Here is a 19,800-nt window from a genome sequence, read left to right as displayed (position 1 = left end):
ATTATATTCAATGGGAACCATTCACTTTGAAAACTAACTGAACCACTATAGTATGTTGTATGCTCAGAGAAAGAAACATCCATGGATATAAACTGCCGATGTAACGTTTCCGATTTTCTGTATTTTTCTTTTTTCTGGAATTTTGTCACCGCAAGGGCATTTTTGTCTTTTCACGTTTTGCGTACGGGATTGTGGTGGGGTCCAATTGCATTTTATGTATTTTAATTTATATGATTATGTGGTGTTTCCTTAGTAGTGCATGTATTTTAATGTGTAGTGCAAATTGAACTGAAAAGAAAAAGGGAAAAAAAAAAAAAAAAAAAAAAAAATTTGGTGGGACCCACCATTAACCACAAAGTGGTCTAGAGACCACATTTCTCCATTCTCATTCCTCTCTCCCGTAGCTTTCTTCTCTCTCTCATTTCCATTTCTTTCTTCCTTCCATTTGAGAAGCAAACTTTGGATCTTGGTAACTTCTTCAATTCTTAGAGTTTTTAAGAGCCGTTTGAGGCAAAACGGAGAGTACGACGAGTTTTACGCGTGAGTACCATCAATTTCAGCTTTGGTGTTTCCCTTGGATTTCAAAATTCTTGATCATTTTAAGGGTTTTGTGCAATCTTGAGGTAGAGGCTTCCTAATTCACATTATTCATGCGCCTTTGTGAATTAATTTACTTGAATTGTGTTATAACATGCTTATTTGTGTTAATTGTAGCCTAAAAATGTCTTGAATGTTTATATGTGAATATGTGAAGACTTAATTTGATTGCACTATTTAAAAAGCATGCTTATATTGTGAGTTATACCTATTGTATTGTTCACATGCTATGAATGGTGTATGAAAGCATGCCCTATTGTATTTTGTAATAATCCAATTATGGTTTAAATATTAGAAGCATGAGAACATGCTTACTTGTGCTGTGTTAAATTCCTCATTTTCATAGTATTGAGATCATGAGACATGCATGTACACCATTGGGTTCCATGAAAGGAAGAAATCGTTTTTGAAATGAAAATGGGGAGTTTTGGGAAAGAAAGTTTGATGAAAGTGTTTTGGAAAACCCGGTCGCCGCGAGGGTACCAAAGGACTGGAGGTTAATATAACCTAGAGGGGACTAGGGAGTCGCCCTAGCGTGGTTGAGCTAGCTGGGCCCCATAATGATGCCGCGGGGGTACCAAGGGTCAGGGACACTAGCCAATCCTCCTCTCGTGTCGCTGCAGGGTCACCAAAGGGTGGGCTGTATTAACAGTTTGAAAGCGATGATTAAATTGTGAAAATGGGGAGCGACATTAGCATGCATTGCATCTCCATTGCATCCTAGTAATTGTGTTGAGATTGATAACCATGTTGTATTCTCCCCTATGTTGTATGACCCCAACTTCTATTGGCTTATTCTTTGTTTTGAATTCACGGGGTCTCATGAGGTGCGTCTTAGGCGCCACCTACTGAGCAAATTGCTCACCCCACCATACTTATATTTTTTTCAAGTCATGGCAAGGAAATAGCGGATGAAAATCCTCCGCAAGCTTGAAAGTCGTTAGAAGATGATTTTTTTGTTATTTTGTATTTGGCCATTTCATGTGTAATTGTAGTTTTGGGAATGTAAATAAGTTTGTATTTATGGCCATCGAGAAAATGTAATTAACTTTTAATTACACTAAATCCTTTAGTGTATTTTGGTGACGTATGGTGAATTACGTTAATAACGTTGTTGTTGTTATTGAATTTATTGTTGAAATGTATTTAAAATTACACGTAAGTGTAGTGGCGTGGGTGTTTGAATTATCAAAAGTTGGTGTACGGGGGTTACACAGGACAATGGGAAGTGGAAATGAAGATTTCCCAAAACCGGTCGACGTATGGCTTCCCAAACGTCGACCGGTATTTTCACAGTGGGTCTTCCAAACCAGTCGACGTATGGCATCCCTTACGTCAACCGGTATCATGTCCCAAACCAGTCAACGTATGGCTTCCCATACGTCAACCGGTATCTCGGCAGTGGGTTTTCCCACTGTTCATAACCCAAACCAGTCGAGGTGTGGAGACGTTGACTGGTTTATGTCACTTAAGTAATATGTGTTTAGTTTTCCCAAAATTACACTTTGGCACCAAGCGAAATTACACGTAATTATTTTATGACCCACTAAAATGCCTTAATTATATTTTTAACCTCGAAAGGACTATATTGCTCAGAACCTTATTTTAATTGTTACGTGATACAAGTAAATGACTATTATACCCTTGATTCTCAATTTATGGATTTATAGCAAATCACCAATTTGCCCTTTTTGGACCTTGTTATTTAATTTTAACGTGAAATGACTGTATTATCCTCGGATGTTTTTGGGTCGGGTTAAGACCCGTTTAATGATCCAGATCCATGAGGAGCTGGGTCGTTACAGCATGGAATCAGAGCCTTGGTTCGAAAACCTATAGGACGACGGGTAGAGGCCTACTTAAAGTTACATGGGAAGTTGTTTGCATTGTTTACGTGACTACTTGCTACGTGTATTATTTCGTGAACAAGCAGGCTTAAGTGCTTATGTGCATACGTGCTTAAATGTTATGTTAAAACGTTTTTTTTATAGTTTTGCATGCTTAGTGTCGTTACGGCATCATTTCGTGTTGAGCCAATCACTGTGGACCTTAGTGTCATGTCATTGAATCGTTTTCTCGTTTTATAGCACGATGTCACAGCGTGAGGAAACCAGGGAAGTTGGCCCTAGGCCGATTAGGGGTGATGTTGGCGAGAGCTCTAGCTCCAATCTGGAGGAGCTAAATGATGAGGACACACTTCTTAGGGACTTGATTCCCCCAAGAGTTGTCCCCTCGAGGAGGGATAATGTTGAAGCACCCGTAGAAGTGGGTGAAGGTTCTGTGGTACTAGAGTTGAATCGTTTGTTACAAAGTGCTGTGAGGGCAACGATTGCTGCTCAGTCACAGTCGGTACCACAACCTACAGTTCAAGTTAAGGAGACGCCAGCTTAAAAGCGTCTCAAGATCATTAAGGGATTTTCTCAGCTAATGCCGGTTATGTTTGAGGGCGGTGCGGATCCAATGGTAGCGGACGACTACATGGATCAAGTTAAAACTCAGTTGACCTCAATGAATGTGACGGAGGATCACTTAAAGATCATCCTAGCAACTTATAAGTTTGCTAAGGATGCCAAACTATGGTGGAAGTCGGTTACGAGCCGGTACAAGGTGGAGGAGATGAGTTGGGATAAGTTCAAGGAATTATTTTATGAAAAGTATTTTTTGATTTCTAAAAGATGGGAGCTAAAGGACCAATTTCATAACCTTATCCAAGGCAATATGTCGGTGGCAGAATATGAGAACAAGTTTACTTCACTTTCTCACTTTGCTCCAAAAACGGTGAGAGATGAAGTTGACAGGACTCGGAAGTTTGTTTCCAGTCTTAATGATCGGATGAGGCCGTTGATCACGGCACAGTTCATTAAGGTTTACTCTGAAGCAGTGGAAAGGGCTTTGATGTTGGAGGCTGACAATAGAGAGAAGGATGCAAGAAGAGAGCAATTGAAGCAAAAGAGAGGTGTAGGGCCATCTTTAGAGGGATCTTCTTGGAAGAGGAATAAAGGTGGTCCGTTTTAGTTTCAGGGGCAACAGTCTACACGATTTGCTCCTACCACTCCTATGCCAGCTGGGTCTGACAAGAGTGGAGTCGTATGTTTTCAGTGTCAGCAGCCAGGGCATTACAAGTCCAGTTGCCCTATGAGATCGTCTGCAGTTTCTCCAACTCTAAAGGCTTGTTATGGGTGTGGCTAGCAGGGTCACTTGATTTAAGATTGTTCGAGTCAGGGAGTAGGCACCGGTAGTGGCAGAGGGTCACGGCAGAGACCGTCACAGTCGGCTACAGTTCAGTCAGGTTTTAGACCACCGCCACCACCACAACCTGTCATGTCTTCTCAAGGTTCTCGACCAGCTAGGAGGGATACTCCTACTATGTCGGCACAGCAGTCTGGTGTTCAGATTGGTGGTTCTCAAGCACAGGCACAACAGGGACGTGTCTTTGCACTTACACCGACTGATCCATCTCCTGGACTGTCAGTTCTCCGAGGTATATTTCCAGTGTTTGGTTCTTGGGCCTATATTTTGTTTGACTCTGGTGCATCTCATTCTTTCATTTCATCATCATTTGCACTTGCATCGGGGTTAGAGGTCAGTTTCATGGATCGGGCGTTGTATGTTGATACGCCAGTTAGGGCTTCAGTATCTTTGAGCCGAGTTGTGAGGGATTGTTCCATTATGATAGCTGGACGGACTTTTGTGTTTAACCTTATCCTCCTGGAGATGACTAGCTTTGATGTCATTCTCGGGATGGATTAGTTAGCTTTCTTCCGGGCAACGATTGACTATTTCAGAGGAAGAGTTACAGTTTGCACTCTCTGAGGGAGATTGTTTCTTTTTCATGGGAGATCGGAGTGATTCCCAGCCTTTATCGTTATATGGGATTCGTGGACGGAATCGTGGTGATTACTTCTTGGCTAGTCTTCGTGGAAAAAAGTTATCTGGCAGTTGTTTATAATTTTTTGGATGTGTTTCCAGAGGATTTGACAGAGTTGTCTCCACACCGAGAAGTGGAGTTCACTATCGATTTGATGCCTGGTACCGCGCCGATCTCTATGGCACCGTATCGTATGGCACCAATTGAATTGGAAGAATTGAAGAGACAGCTTGATGACTTGAGGATGAAAGGTTTCATCCGACTGAATGTGTCACCGTGGGGCACACCGGTCTTATTTGCTAAGAAGAAAGATGATTCTTTGAGGTTGTGCATCGATTATCGGAAGTTGAATCATGCCACCATCAAGAACAAGTATCATTTGCCAAGGATAGACGATTTGTTTGATTAGTTGAAAGGAGCCAGTTGTTTCTCGAAGATTGATTTAAGATCTGGCTACTATCAGTTGAGGGTTAGGGATGAGGATATCCCAAAGACAGCATTCCGTACACAGTATGGACACTATGAGTTTCTTGTTATGCCATTTGGCTTAACTAATGCACCAGCGGCATTCATGGACTTAATGAACCGCATCTTCCACGATTACTTAGACCAGTTTGTGGTAGTTTTCATGGATGACATTCTTGTGTACTCGCGGACTCAGGAAGAGCACGAGGTCCATTTGAGTATCGTGTTGCAGATTTTGCGGGAGCACCGATTGTATGTCAAATATGAGAAGTGTAAGTTTTGGCTACAAGAGGTGAAGTTTTTGGGACATATTGTTTCAGAAGGTGGAGTGTCAGTGGATCCATCAAAGATTGAGGCTGTTTTGACTTGGGAGCAACCCAAGAATGTGTTTGAGATCCGTAGTTTTCTTGGTCTAGCGGGTTACTATCGGAGATTTGTGAAAGATTTCTCACGATTGGCAGCGCCTATGACCCGTTTGACCCGGAAAGGGATCATGTTTACGTGGAATGAAGCCTGTGAGTCATCTTTTCAGGAATTGAAGACAAGATTAACTACAGCTCCAGTGTTGGTGATACCTGAGCGTGGCTTAGGTTATGTGATTTATTGTGATACTTCACGCGATGGCTTGGGATGTGTGTTGATGCAAGATGGTAGAGTAGTGGCTTATGGGTCTCGACAGTTAAAGACTCATGAGTACAACTACCCTACTCATGATTTGGAGTTAGCGGCAGTGGTGTTTGCTCTGAAGTGTTGGAGACACTACTTGTATGGTGAGAGATTCGAGGTGTACTCGGATCATAAAAGTCTCAAGTACCTGTTCTCCCAAAAGGACTTGAACAACAGACAGAGACGATAGGTCGAATACTTGGAAGATTACAACTTTGATTTGCAGTATCATCCGGGCAAGGCAAATGTTGTAGCTGATGCCTTAAGCCGAAAATCTCGTGGCACTTTGGCCGGTTTGGCTATCCAGAAATGGAAGATGCTTGAAAGTTTGGCAGAGATGGGATTGCAATGTTTTGACGATGATGGTGACAGTGAACCAACCTTCTTGTTTAGTCTTGTGGCTCAGCCTACTCTGGTCGAACGAGTGATTGAGTCACAAAGACAGGATTCGGATTTGGATGCAATTTACACTTTACTCTCTAGTGGTGAGACAGTGAAAGATTGGACCTTGCATGCATATGGGCGTCTACAGTTTAGAGATTTGTTGGTTGTCCCCACGGTTTGTCGTGAGGATGTTCTTCGGGAGTTTCACACTTCCCACTTTGCAGTTCATCCAGGTGGTACAAAAATGTATCACAATTTGAGACGTCAGTATTGGTGGAACGGGATGAAGAAGGATGTTGCGCAGTTTGTGGCTAAGTGCCTTACCTGTCAATAGGTAAAGGCTGAGCATCAGAGACCAGCAGGGTTATTGCAACCATTGTCTGTAGCGCAGTGAAAATGGGAGCATATCATAATGGATTTCGTGACAGGTCTTCCAAGGTCACAGAGAGGCAACGAGGCCGTATGGGTCATCATTAATAGATTGACCAAGACGGCTCACTTTTTGCCTATTAAGGCAACAGATAATGCAGAGGCGCTTGGCGTTCTTTATGTGAAGGAGATTGTAAGGTTACATAGAGTTCCAGTAACCATTGTTTCGGACAGGGAAGCTAAATTCACTTCGAAGTTTTGGGAAGGACTTCAAACAACGTTTGGCTCAGCGTTGCACCTGAGTACGGCATTCCATCCGCAAACGGACGGCCAGTCGGAGCGTACTATCTAGCTCTTGGAAGATATGCTCCGGGCATATGTGTTTGACTTAGGTGGTAGTTAGGAAGATCATCTACCACTCATTGAGTTTGCCTACAATAACAGTTATCAAGCGAGCATTGAGATGGCTCCATTTGAGGCGTTGTATGGCAGACCTTGTAGGTCTCCAATTTGTTGGACTGAGGCGGGTGAGACTGCTGCCTTGAAACCCGACATTGTACTTGAGACTACTGAGAAGATTAAATTGATTAGACAGATGTTGTTCATGGCTCAGAGTCGACAGAAGAGCTATGCAGATAGGCGAAGGCAACCGCTATCTTTTGAGGTGGGAGACCGTGTTTTCTTACGGGTTTCTCCACGGAAGGGTTTAATGAGGTTCGGGAAGAGTGGCAAGTTGTCGCCACGATTCATTGGACCGTTTGAGATTTTGGACCGTGTAGGGGAAGTTGCCTACAGGCTTGCTTTGCCACCACAGATGGACAGAGTCCTTAACGTTTTTCATGTGTCGATACTACGGAAGTATGAACCAGATCCATCTCATATTTTAGATTGGGTCAACGTGGACATTGATGAGGATGTCTCTTATGAAGAGGGACCAGTTCAAATCCTTGACGCACGGCAGAAGGTGTTAAGGGGTAAGACGATATCGCTAGTAAAGGTTCTTTGGAGACACCATGGAATCGAGGAGGCTACTTGGGAGCTAAAACAACAGGTTCACTCCAAGTACCCAGAGTTGCTCTCTTCCCTAGGTATGGCTTAATTTCGAGGACGAAATCCTTTTAAGTTGGGGAGATTGTAACGTTTCCGATTTTCTGCATTTTTCTTTTTTCCGGAATTTTGTCGCCTCAAGGGCATTTTTGTCTTTTCACGCTTTGCGTACGGGATTGTGGTGGGGTCCAATTGCATTTTGTGTATTTTAATTTATATGATTATGTGGTGTTTCCTTAGTGGTGCATGTATTTTAATGTGTAGTGCAAATTGAAATGAAAAGAAAAAGGGAAAAGAAAATAAATTGGTGGGACCCACCATTAACCACAAAGTGGTCTAGAGACCACATTTCTGCATTCTCATTCCTTTCTCCCGTAGCTTTCTTCTCTCTCTCATTCTATTTCTTTCTTCCTTCCATTTGAGAAGTAAACTTTGGATCTTGGTAACTTCTTCAATTCTTGGAGTTTTTAAGAGCCGTTTGAGGCAAAACGGAGAGTACGATGAGTTCTACGCGTGAGTACCATCAATTTCAGCTTTGGTGCTTCCCTTGGATTTCGAAATTCTTGATCATTTTAAGGGTTTTGTCCAATCTTGAGGTAGGGGCTTCCTAATTCACATTATTCATGCGCCTTTGTGAATTAATTTACTTGAATTGTGTTATAGCATGCTTATTTGTGTTAATTGTAGCCTAAAAATGTCTTGAATGTTTATATGTGAATATGTGAAGACTTGTTTTAATTGCACTATTTGAAAAGCATGCTTATATTGTGAGTTATGCCTATTGTATTGTTCACATGCTATGAATGGTGTATGAAAGCCAATTATGGTTTAAATATTAGAAGCATGAGAACATGCTTACTTGTGCTGTGTTAAATTCCTCATTTTCATAGTATTGAGATCATGAGACATGCATGTACACCATTGGGTTCCATGAAGGGAAGAAATCATTTTTGAAATTAAAATGGGGAGTTTTGGGAAAGAAAGTTTGATGAAAGTGTTTTGGAAAACTCGGTCGCCGCGGGGGTACCAAAGGGCCGGAGGTTAATATAGCCTAGAGGGGACTAGGGAGTCATCCTAGCGTGGTTGAGCTAGCTGAGCCCCATAATGACGTCACGGGGGTACCAAGGGTCAGGGACACTAGTCAATCGTCCTCTCATGTCGCTGCAGGGTCACCAAAGGGCGGGCTGTGACCGGTGTCCTCTTTTACAAGGGTCGCGATACCAAGTCAAGCTTGAAGAGTTGTGTGAGAATTTAGGAGGTGGCCAAGTTTTACATTTATAGAAAGCCACTACTACCTTTCTCTATATAAAATATAGATAGGGTGAGTAGGGATCGTCCCAAGGGATTTTATGGTGTATCGAATTATGAAACTATGGTAATTAGGGTTAGTGGGTCGAGTGATCACACAATTGGTTGGTTGGTTGATTAAGCTAAATTGAATTCAACTAAATAAAATAATATGAGGTAAATAAGAGAGAGAGGGGTCTTGGGGTGTAGAGATCACCACCAAGCAATACTTTTCTATACTACTAACAAGTGATCAATTGAGGGTAATGGATGTGTTGCAATATGATAAGGGTGTGTGTGCATTAGGTTAATTCAATTGGCAAGGATGACAAATCAAGCAAGTATTGTCTAAACATCATGTGAAGAGCACAATATATCTAAACAATAGAGCATATATTGTCTAGACAACATGGGGATAGCACAATAGATCAAAACAAGTCATTAATCCTTCATTAAGCTCACAATCCACATGCAACACAATATTAGAGGAATATGCCATTTGGACTCACAAGCATAGAACATCAAACATCAAGAGTAGATTGTCCTCCCATCTAACATTATACTACCACTACACTAAATCTACACTACTAGCATGAAAATAAAGCTATCTAGACTAGGGGAGAGGCACAAACCATCAAGAATAGGCATAAACCATCAAATGAACCAAAATAGCATTCATTAAGCATATCATCTTGATAATCTCTAGATCTATAGCATCAATACACATAGATATGCATCAAAAATACTAAATCTAGAGATAAGCACATGAATATCCTACTCTAGCATACATAGACATATGGGTAGAATAGAATAGTCAATTGGAAGCATTAAACCATACAAACCATGAAATAATCAAGATTTATATATACATGAATATCAAGATGTATCATACAACACTAATCCTTCAATAATACACAAGATTAGAGTATAGAAAGCATGCTTGGGGCTAACTCTAGCCCCAAGAAGATGTCTAGCCACTCATGGTAGTGATGATCCAACCCTCAAGGGCTAACTCCATGGCTGCTCCTTGTTGATGAAGATCTCCTCCAATGGTTGTTCTAGCTTCCTCCCTTCTTCCTATCCAAGAATAGCCTCCAAAAAATGATTTTCAATGTGTGACAAGAGACTCTAGACTCCTCTCCAAAAAGTGTATCATATTCCTTATATAGGTAGGTCAAATACACCCTATGATGAGCTGTGGTCGTGCAAGGCATATTCTCCAATGATTGGGTGAAGGATGGAATAAATGAACTGGACTTTAACTTTTTCTCGCTGGAGGAAGTTCGATCGATCGAACTTTAACTTGGATCGATCGAAAATGGGTTCTATCGATCGAACTGCATCTTGGATCGATCCAAGTTAAGGTTCGATCGATCGAACTTCCTCCAGCGAGAAAAAGTTAAAGTCCAGTTCATTTATTCCATCCTTCACCCAATCATTGGAGAATATGCCTTGCACGACCACAGCTCATCATAGGGTGTATTTGACCTACCTATATAAGGAATATGATACACTTTTTGGAGAGGAGTCTAGAGTCTCTTGTCACACATTGAAAATCATTTTTTGGAGGCTATTCTTGGAGAGGAAGAAGGGAGGAAGCTAGAACAACCATTGGAGGAGATCTTCATCAACAAGGAGCAGCCATGGAGTTAGCCCTTGAGGGTTGGATCATCACTACCATGAGTGGCTAGACATCTTCTTGGGGCTAGAGTTAGCCCCAAGCATGCTTTCTATACTCTAATCTTGTGTATTATTGAAGGATTAGTGTTGTATGATACATCTTGATATTCATGTATATATAAATCTTGATTATTTCATGGTTTGTATGGTTTAATGCTTCCAATTGACTATTCTATTCTACCCATATGTCTATGTATGCTAGAGTAGGATATTCATGTGCTTATCTCTAGATTTAGTATTTTTGATGCATATCTATGTGTAGGTTCTATCGATCGAACTGCATCTTGGATCGATCGAAGTGGTCTGACTCCTCCGAATAAGGACAAGGCTGAGATATTTAGAAGATATTTATGGGGAAAAGTTTAAAAGTGGTTGGTAGGCGTACAGCTGTGGATAAGATCAATCATTTGAATAGGACAAAATAGGGTTCGATCGATCGAAGGTGATGTTGGATTGATCGAACTTGGAATTTCAGCAAAGGCCAAGGTTGGATCTATCGAGAAGTACTGTGATCGATCATAGATGTTCGATCGATCGAACTCTAAGTTGGATCGATCGAACTTTTCAGCTGCACAACTTTGATTCCTTTTTGCTCCTTTCTTTCTCCACTTTGCTCCCTCCTTTGGTTTATCTCAGGATTGCTTCAATTAAGCTCTTATTTGGCTGAGTTAGCTCAATTTTGGGATTAGTGCCTGAAAATATAAATAACACGTAATAAGTCTAAAACGGCAAAGTAAGATAGATAAAGGTACTAGAATGCTTAAGCTTAACGGGTTTAAATGCGCACTTTTCAGTGCTCATCAGGCTGTATTAACAGTTTGAAAACGATGATTGAATTGTGAAAATGGGGAACGACATTGGCATGCATTGCATCTCCGTTGCATCTCCATTGCATCCTAGTAATTGTGTTGAGATTGATAACCATGTTGTATTCTCCCCTATGTTGTATGACCCCAACTCCTATTGGCCTATTCTTTGTTTATGATTCACGGGATCTCATGAGGTGCGTCTTAGGCGTCACCTACTGAGCAAATTGCTCACCCCACCATACTTATATTTTTTTTAGGTCATGGCAAGGAAATAGCAGATGAAAATCCTCCGCAAGCTTGAAAGTCGTTAGAAGATGATTTTTTTGTTATTTTGTATTTGGCCATTTCATGTGTAATTGTAGTTTTGGGAATGTAAATAAGTTTGTATTCATAGCCATCGAGAAAATGTAATTAACTTTTAATTACTCTAAATCCTTTAGTGTATTTTGGTGACGTGTGGTGAATTACGTTAATAACGTTGTTGTTGTTATTGAATTTATTGTTGAAATGTATTTAAAATTACACGTAAGTGTAGTAGCGTGGGTGTTTGAATTATCAAAAGTTGGTGTACGTGGGTTACAACAGTGGGAAGTGGAAGTGAAGATTTCCCAGAACCCGTCGACGTATGGCTTCCCAAACGTCAACCAGTATCTTCACAGTGAGTCATTGTTGCCTACGTTCCAAACCAGTCGACGTATGGCATCCCTTATGTCGACCGGTATCATGTCCCAAACCAGTCGACGTATGGCTTCCCATGCGTCGACCGGTATCTTGGCAGTGGGTTTTCTCACTGTTCATAACCCAAACCAGTCAACGTATGGTGTGGAGACGTCGATCGATTTATATCACTTAAGTAATATGTGTTTAGTTTTCCTAAAATTACACTTTGGCACCAAGTGAAATTACACGTAATTATTTTATGACCCACTAAAATGCCATAATTATATTTTTAACCCTAAAAGGACTATATTGCCAAGAACCTTATTTTAATTATTACGTGATACAAGTAAATGATTGTTATACCCTTGAGTCTCAATTTATGGATTTATAGCAAATCACCAATTTGCCCTTTTTGGACCTTGTTATTTAATTTTAACGTGAAATGACCATATTATCCTCGAATGTTTTTGGGTCGGGTTAGGACCCGTTTAATGATCCGGATCCATGAGGAGCTGGGTCGTTACAGCCGATGACTGGGAGGATGGTAACGCCTATAACCTTTTTGAGAGTGAGAATAGCCAAAAAAACACACACTTCAAAGCCTTGGGGTCAAGATTTGTACGGGTCTGCCCCAACTAATGAACAAAGCACACACACTCGAAGACTTGCGGAGGAATAAAAAAAAGAGATGAATTGGGATGTAAGATTAAGAGTGGGGCTGCAAAGTTAAGAACCCTAGAAGGAGTCCTATTAATGATGTAAACAGTTGTAAGAACTGCATTTCCCCAAAATGACTGGGGAACATTCATGCCAATGCAGATTGCTCTGGCTAAGTCAAGGATGTGGCGATTCTTTCTCTCAGAATGGCCATTTTGTTGAGGAGTTTTAACATTAGCCATCTGATGCTCAATCCTAAATTTTGTACATAACCGTTGTACCTCCCCATAAGTGTACTCCGTCATATATGAATTTTTTAATGGTATGACCATATTGAGTTTGAACCATTGTCATAAAAAATTTTAAGATGGTGTACACCTCATTTTTGGTTTTCATTACATAAACCCATGTAACACAACTATGATCATCAATGAACAACATGGAATATCGAAATCCAAGACTAGAAATAACTGTGCAAGTATCCCACACATCTGAATGAACAAGATCAAAAGGTGTTAAAGCAGATTTATTACTACTAGCGGGATAATTGGAACGAACATTTTTAGCCATTTGACATATCTCACAGGATAAATCTGACACTGCCATGTTACAAAATAAGGAAGGAAATAAATGTTTTAAATAACCGAAAGAAATATGTCCTAAACATATGTGCCAACGCATAAGCTCAGCTTTATTAGATGAAACAAAATTAGAAATTAAGTTGAATGTGCTTGAGGTGACAAAGGAGCATCCAACAGGTATAGGCCGTCCACTTCACGCCCACTACCAATCGTCTGTTTCGACATTAGATCCTGAAAAAAACAATGAGAGGGAAAGAACGTTACACTACAATTTAATTGTTTGGTAACGCTACTAACAGAAATAAGATTTGTAGTCAACTGTGGAACATGAAGTGTATCTGACAATGTTAATGAAGGAGTAACTGATATGCGACCCTTCCCAGTAATGGATGATGGAGAGCCATCCGCAAGGCGTACATTGCGATGGCTAGAGCAGATACTATAAGATTGGAAGAATGAGGACATACCAGTTATATTGTTTGAAGCACCAGAATCAATGATCCATGGTGTCGAAGATGTAGATATGTTATGTGCTGGCACAATAGTACTTGAGTGGGCATAAGTGGAGGTTGGTTGAGATGATGCCTCCATTTTTTTTTTTTTCTGTTATTTATTTATTTTTTTTTGATAAGTAAAATTTTATAAAAAAAAAAAAAAAAAGGCTCAAAAGGGGAGCAAATCCCTAAGAAACACAAAAGCCAAAAAGCGCCTCAAACTTTCAAAGAGGCAAAAAAAACAACAATCTCCTCTATAAATCTGTAATCTCTCCTTGAGATGATGCCTCCATTTGGTTGAAGAATTGTTTGAACTTGTCCAAATCAGCTTGAGTAAAGGAAATTGTGGCAGAAGATGTAGAGGCAGAGTTGTCAGGAGTTGACAACTAGACTGGTTGTGTAACAGAATGTGCAGAAGATCGAGGTTGTTGTTTTTGTTGCGGTGGGCGTCCATGTAGAGCATAACAACGAGATTTGATGTGACCAATTTTTCCGCAATGGTCACACTGTCCACGTTGTCGTCCCAGAGGAGGACCGGTGGTAGAGCTTTGAACTGACTGGGATGGTGTAGCTCCTGAAAGGTTGGGAACTCGAACTGCCATAGCAGAACGATCAACAGAAGTAACACCTAATGGACGAGTCCGACGGCTCTTATCTGACAATACATAGGAGTATGCATCCTCAAGAGTAAGGAATGAAGATAAGTCCAATAAATTAACACAAGCATACTCAAACTCGTCGTTCAACTCGGCAAGAAACTGAAACACTTGATTCTTCTCCACAATCCTTGCATATAAAACTGTATCATCTGGATCCTTCCAAGAGTGAAAGAAATCATAATATGATATCTCCTCCCAAATAACACGAAGCTTGGTGATGTAACTTGAAATTGTCAAGTCACCCTGAGAAATCTCGGTGATATCTCACCCTAGCTGGAAAATCCATGCATTATTCTGCCTCTGAGAATAAGTGCGTTGAATTGAATCCCAAATCTGCTTAGCAGTCTTCATAAACATATAACCAACAATTATGTTTAGTTGCATCGAATTTTCTAGCCAAGACATAACCATAGGGTTATCTGCAAACCACTGTGGATATGCCTTCTCTGACTTAGCTGACTCTTTCTCAGAACCAGTAATATAGCCAATCTTGCCTTTGCCACCAATGAACGTCTTGGCAAACTATGCCCAAATCAAATAGTTGGAACCATCCAACTTCACTGTGGTGATTTGGAGTCATGGGTTTTCTTATGAGTTGGTGGAAAAAATGGCACCACCACCCACAGAATTTGAGTCAAGAGAATTAACAATTGAGGACCCTGAATATGCCATAATCTGTCGCACGACAATAAAAAAACTCCAAAAACACCACAAATTATGTTAATAAATCAAAAGGTCTCCTCAAACCATAAACAATAACAATGTCTCCTCAGATCATTCTCGAAAAATCCAAATACACATTTTTTTTTTAAGGAGCGTTGTCTTACATATAGCCAGACAACCTCCTTCTTAATATCCGGAACCTCTTTGTAGACTAAATTTTTTTTTACCCAAGCCCTCTAGGTGTTGGAGACCAACTATCCTAATTTACCCAACCCTAGAAGAGTAAAAAAGAAATTGTAAAACTTAAAAATACCTGTTTTCGATCACAAAACAGCAACACAGAAAAACATGTGTAGGCAACGTCACACGATGTCACAAACTGCCTAAGGTGGCTGTTGCACAAGTGGCAAGGTTACTGAAAGGTGTGAAAAGGTGGTGGCTCTGATACCAAGTAGAAATATAAAAAATACGAAAAATGAGAGAAATGTATAAAGGCTTAAATGAGATGAATCGCTCATTCACAGCTCTAGTATTTATAGATAAAAAGAGTACATGTTGATATTACAAGAAAGGAAACTAAATCAAATCTAAATCAAATCACAGCATATTCTAAAACATATTCTATGGCATAATCAAATCTCTGCTAATACGGTAAGTTATTTCATAAATCGTGGATATCATATATGCTAATATATGCATAATCGAATCTCTGTTATTATGGTAAGTAATTCCATAAATCGTGGTTATCATATACGCTAACAAAATGTAATGTGTAGTTTTCCTTTTGACTGCTCCACCTCCTGACCTAAACCGAGGAAAAAGATATTTCTCTTCTTTTGTCCTCTCTTCTTTTCTCCTGTTTATATTTTCTTCTCTTCGCTGGCTGTATACCAAACAAAATGGAGTTGTAGAATTGAAAAAGCTACCCACTTCCTCTTCCCCTCATCTGCATGCTATCCTTATTATTTCTCCATTCTCTTCCTACTCTCCTAGTTGCCTATGTCGGTCCACGCTTATGCTTCCTACCTCTTATCCCCCAATGTAATGGTAGCTTTTAAAATGGTCACCTCCTGGGTAATTCTTTTCACTACACAAGACTCATAAAAAGTTCCGGATTTGCTCCGTTCTTTTCTTCCACTAATTCAGTTATCTTTTGACATGTGGATAAATGTCTTCCTCTACGTTATTAAGGACGATGAACGAATTTCCCATTTTTTTACATGATATATTTTTCAAAATGATATATATAGAGTCTATGGGGCAACTACTCTATATGTATTTGTTTGATCCTTGCATCTTAGAATTGGGAGTTCTCCATCACTGGTTTAAAGATTGTATTACATGACACATTAAATATGGGAAGTTCAAAATATATGTTGGTGGAGTCTTTTAATAAACCTTACTGATTAAGGAACTATATGTGATCATAGCACCTAGAGTCATTTGTGTCTTTGAAGCCAGGTACTCATTTCTTTTTCTTCTTTTGTTCCTTTGTTTTTTTCTGCCAAATAAAAATAAAAATTATTTGGTCAGGGTGGGGAAAAAGATACTAAAAAAGGAATCCTATCATACGACTTTTTTCACCCTTTGGGGCTTGGAAAAACAGATCCCGAACTTCTAGAGCCAAAAGGCTGAATAATAGATCTCCCATTAAACCAAGGATTATGGAATGAGGAGAACTTAGAACCGTTGACAATCTGAAAACCAATACACTCTTTAAGGATTCTCTAACATTTAAAATATCACACAACATGTCAGAAGCAGTTCCTCTAGCATTACAAGTCTAGAAGTTTGCTTTCTTAAGGTATTTGTCTCTGAACCAAGCAGGTTTTGGGCAACTCAAATTATGTTTTTGATTAAACTATCTACAAAAGAGAGTTTTGGACTGAATAGTTCTTGGAGTTCGTTGGTCCATTAGCTGAGATTTACTTTTTCTTTTATGTCTTCCTTTAATAACTAAATCTGATTTAGATATGTCTTTTGTTTATGGACCTGGCTTTAGAAGTTCTTGATTAATTAGTCATGTTCTTATGTTTGTTTACTTTCTGGCTACTCCTACGTAGGTGAAATCAAGTCTTATTCTTAGATAGATAATTTGGGTTAAATCAAAGCTTAAGTAGGCTTTTTTCTTAAGTTGGCTCAGGAGGTTTCTTTTTTCATCAACTTGGCTTTTATACTAATGTGAAAATGTAACACTGCAATCATTTCGACTGATGTGTTAAAGAATCTGATGATAAATGTGTGTGTGTGTTTGTGTATGAATGTATTCATGTAAGTGTGTGTACATGTATTGGCCTAAAGGGAATAGGAAAGGTGACAGCAGGCTCTAGACTAGTATACCATTCCTTGTTTATGTACTTATGTAACGCGTGAAATATGGTAATTTTACAAATGATACAACCATTATTATTCTTGTGGGAAACAGCTTGGTAAAGTGATAGTTGTTTACATGGGTTCTGTAAAAGAATCTGGGATCTAGACACAATGTTGGACTGATTTTAATGCTTCAGGCATACTTGAGACTATCATACATGAATGTTGGGATGAAATAATGTCTTTCAATCTTGGTTAGGTGTTTCCATGCGACTTCAGAAGTATTAGCTAGAAGAAGAAATGACAATCCAATTCCTAAAAAGACTCCCAAGAAGAAAGGGAGGTTCAAGAAAAGAGCAACTCAAGCACCTGTAGAAGCTCCTTATGTTCCTCTAAATTAAAAGAAGTTGGTAAATCCTCACCAGAGAGAACCATTGACATATTCGAAGGCATGACTGTTGTAGAGATTGCCAAGCGTAGCGGAAAATCTATTTCTGCATTGCGGGAAATTCTCATAAATGTTGGGGAGAAGGTTGACTCGGATTTTGACCCTCTCAGCATCGACGTTGCAGAGCTGGTTGCAATGGTATCTGCTCTTTTTAGTTGTATAATGTAACTAAATTGTTAATATCAGGATGTTGTCATATTTTGGTTAAACTAATTAACAAATAATATCTTATTAGTAATGGAGAAAAAAAGATATATAGTTTATGTTAGACTTACTAAAGTTGGCATTCAGTTGATGTGCTATTTAGTAGTGTGGACATGCAGATAAATTGAATAGGTGGTTTATGCCTCAGAACATATCTGGGGGGAAGTATTTCTTTTTATTAAATTATGTAATTTAAGCTATGATCTATTCTTGGTCCCCTACTTAGCTCCTTTGCTTTCACCACTGATCTTAACATTTTGACATCATTGTCAGTCCGCCCTGTTTTTCTCATTACTCTCTGTGTGTTACTATTTTGTATGTTCATCATTACATTATGGCTGCTGTGGAAACTTTAAGGTATTAATTTAGGGTTCTCCCATCTTTTCAGGAAGTTGGGGTTAATGTTAGGAGGCTGCACTCTAATGAAGGTGCTGAGGTTCTACCCCGGCCTGCAGTTGTAACAGTCATGGGACATGTTGACCATGGTAAAACTTCTCTCTTAGATGCTCTACGTTTTACGTCCGTGGCTGCAACGGAAGCTGGAGGCAGAACTCAGCATATTGGTGCTTTTGTTGTCAGCATGCCATCAGGAGCATCAATAACATTCCTTGACACCCCTGGCCATGCCGCATTTAGTGCAATGCGAGCAAGAGGTGCAGCAGTGACAGATATAGTTGTGCTGGTGGTGGCTGCTGATGATGGGGTGATGCCGCAAACCCTTGAAGCAATGGCCCATGCAAACGCAGCTGAGGTACCAGTTGTAGTTGCAATTAACAAATGCGATAAACCAGCTGCAAACCCAGAAAGAGTAAAAATCCAGCTTGCTTCTGAGGGTTTGATGTTGGAGGAGATGGGTGGGGATGTCCAGGTTGTTGAAGTTTCTGCAAAAACTAAAGTTGGACTGGAGAAGTTGGAGGAGGCTTTGCTTCTTCAGGCTGAGTTGATGGATCTAAAAGCACGGGTTGATGGACCCGCTCAAGCTTATGTGGTTGAGGCAAGACTTGACGGGTCGTGGTCCTTTGGCTACTGCAATAGTGAAGGCAGGTACTTTAATTTGTGGGAAGCATGTTGTTGTGGGTGGTGAATGGGGAAGGATTAGGGCAATTAGGGATATGTTTGGGAGGTCGGCAGAGCAGGCTAGACCCGGAATGCCTGTTGAGATAGAAGGGCTGAAAGGACTTCCAATGGCTGGCGATGATATTGTTGTTGTGGATTCTGAGGAGAGAGCAAGAATGCTCAGTGAAGGTAGGAAAAAAAGGGGTCGAGAAAGATAGGCTTAAAAAGCTCGAGGAAGATAGACTTAGGGAGATGGGTGAAGAATAGGAGGAGGAGACAGAGACTCCAGATCCATCAGAGGAGAAAGAGAAGACGGGGACTCCAGATCCCAGCAGAAGAGATGCCCAAAAAGCCCAAGAAGGTTGAATTGGCCATCATAGTAAAAGCAGATGTGCAGGGCACAGTCCAAGCTGTCACAGATTCCTTGAAGAGTTTGAATAGTCCGCAGGTATGAGAAATTATTTTAATAGCCAAAAACATTAATGTTTTTATTTTCAGTTGTTGACAACGCAATCTTGTTACCATGGTGGTGGTTTTTTCTTCCTATTACTGTCAGTCAGGCAGCAACTCAAGCCGGTACAAAGTTACACTGACCCTTCATTGCTAAAAATTTTAACTCTTTAAAGACGTTGAGAATCCGTTTTAACTCCTTTTTTCGCCCTGGGCTGCAGAAGTTATGCTGTAAAAACACCGGTGTATAAAGACTGAAAACTAATTACTATGTTTGTGCTTGTGTGGCCATAGATAAAAGTACATGGTGTCATATATCACCTTTTGGAGGACATTGGGAATCTGGTTGTAGAGAAGGCCCCTGGGACACTTGAGACCCAGGTAGCCGGTGAGGCCCAGGTGCTGAGCATCTTTGAGCTCAAAGGACGGAGCAAGGCCAAGGG

The sequence above is a fragment of the Cornus florida genome, unplaced genomic scaffold, assembly GCF_030987335.1.
Source record: "Cornus florida cultivar Cherokee Brave unplaced genomic scaffold, ASM3098733v1 CherokeeBrave_3.0.0_Hap2_Chr02, whole genome shotgun sequence".
Classification (NCBI taxonomy): Eukaryota; Viridiplantae; Streptophyta; class Magnoliopsida; order Cornales; family Cornaceae; genus Cornus; species Cornus florida.
This window is presented reverse-complemented; position numbering follows the sequence as displayed.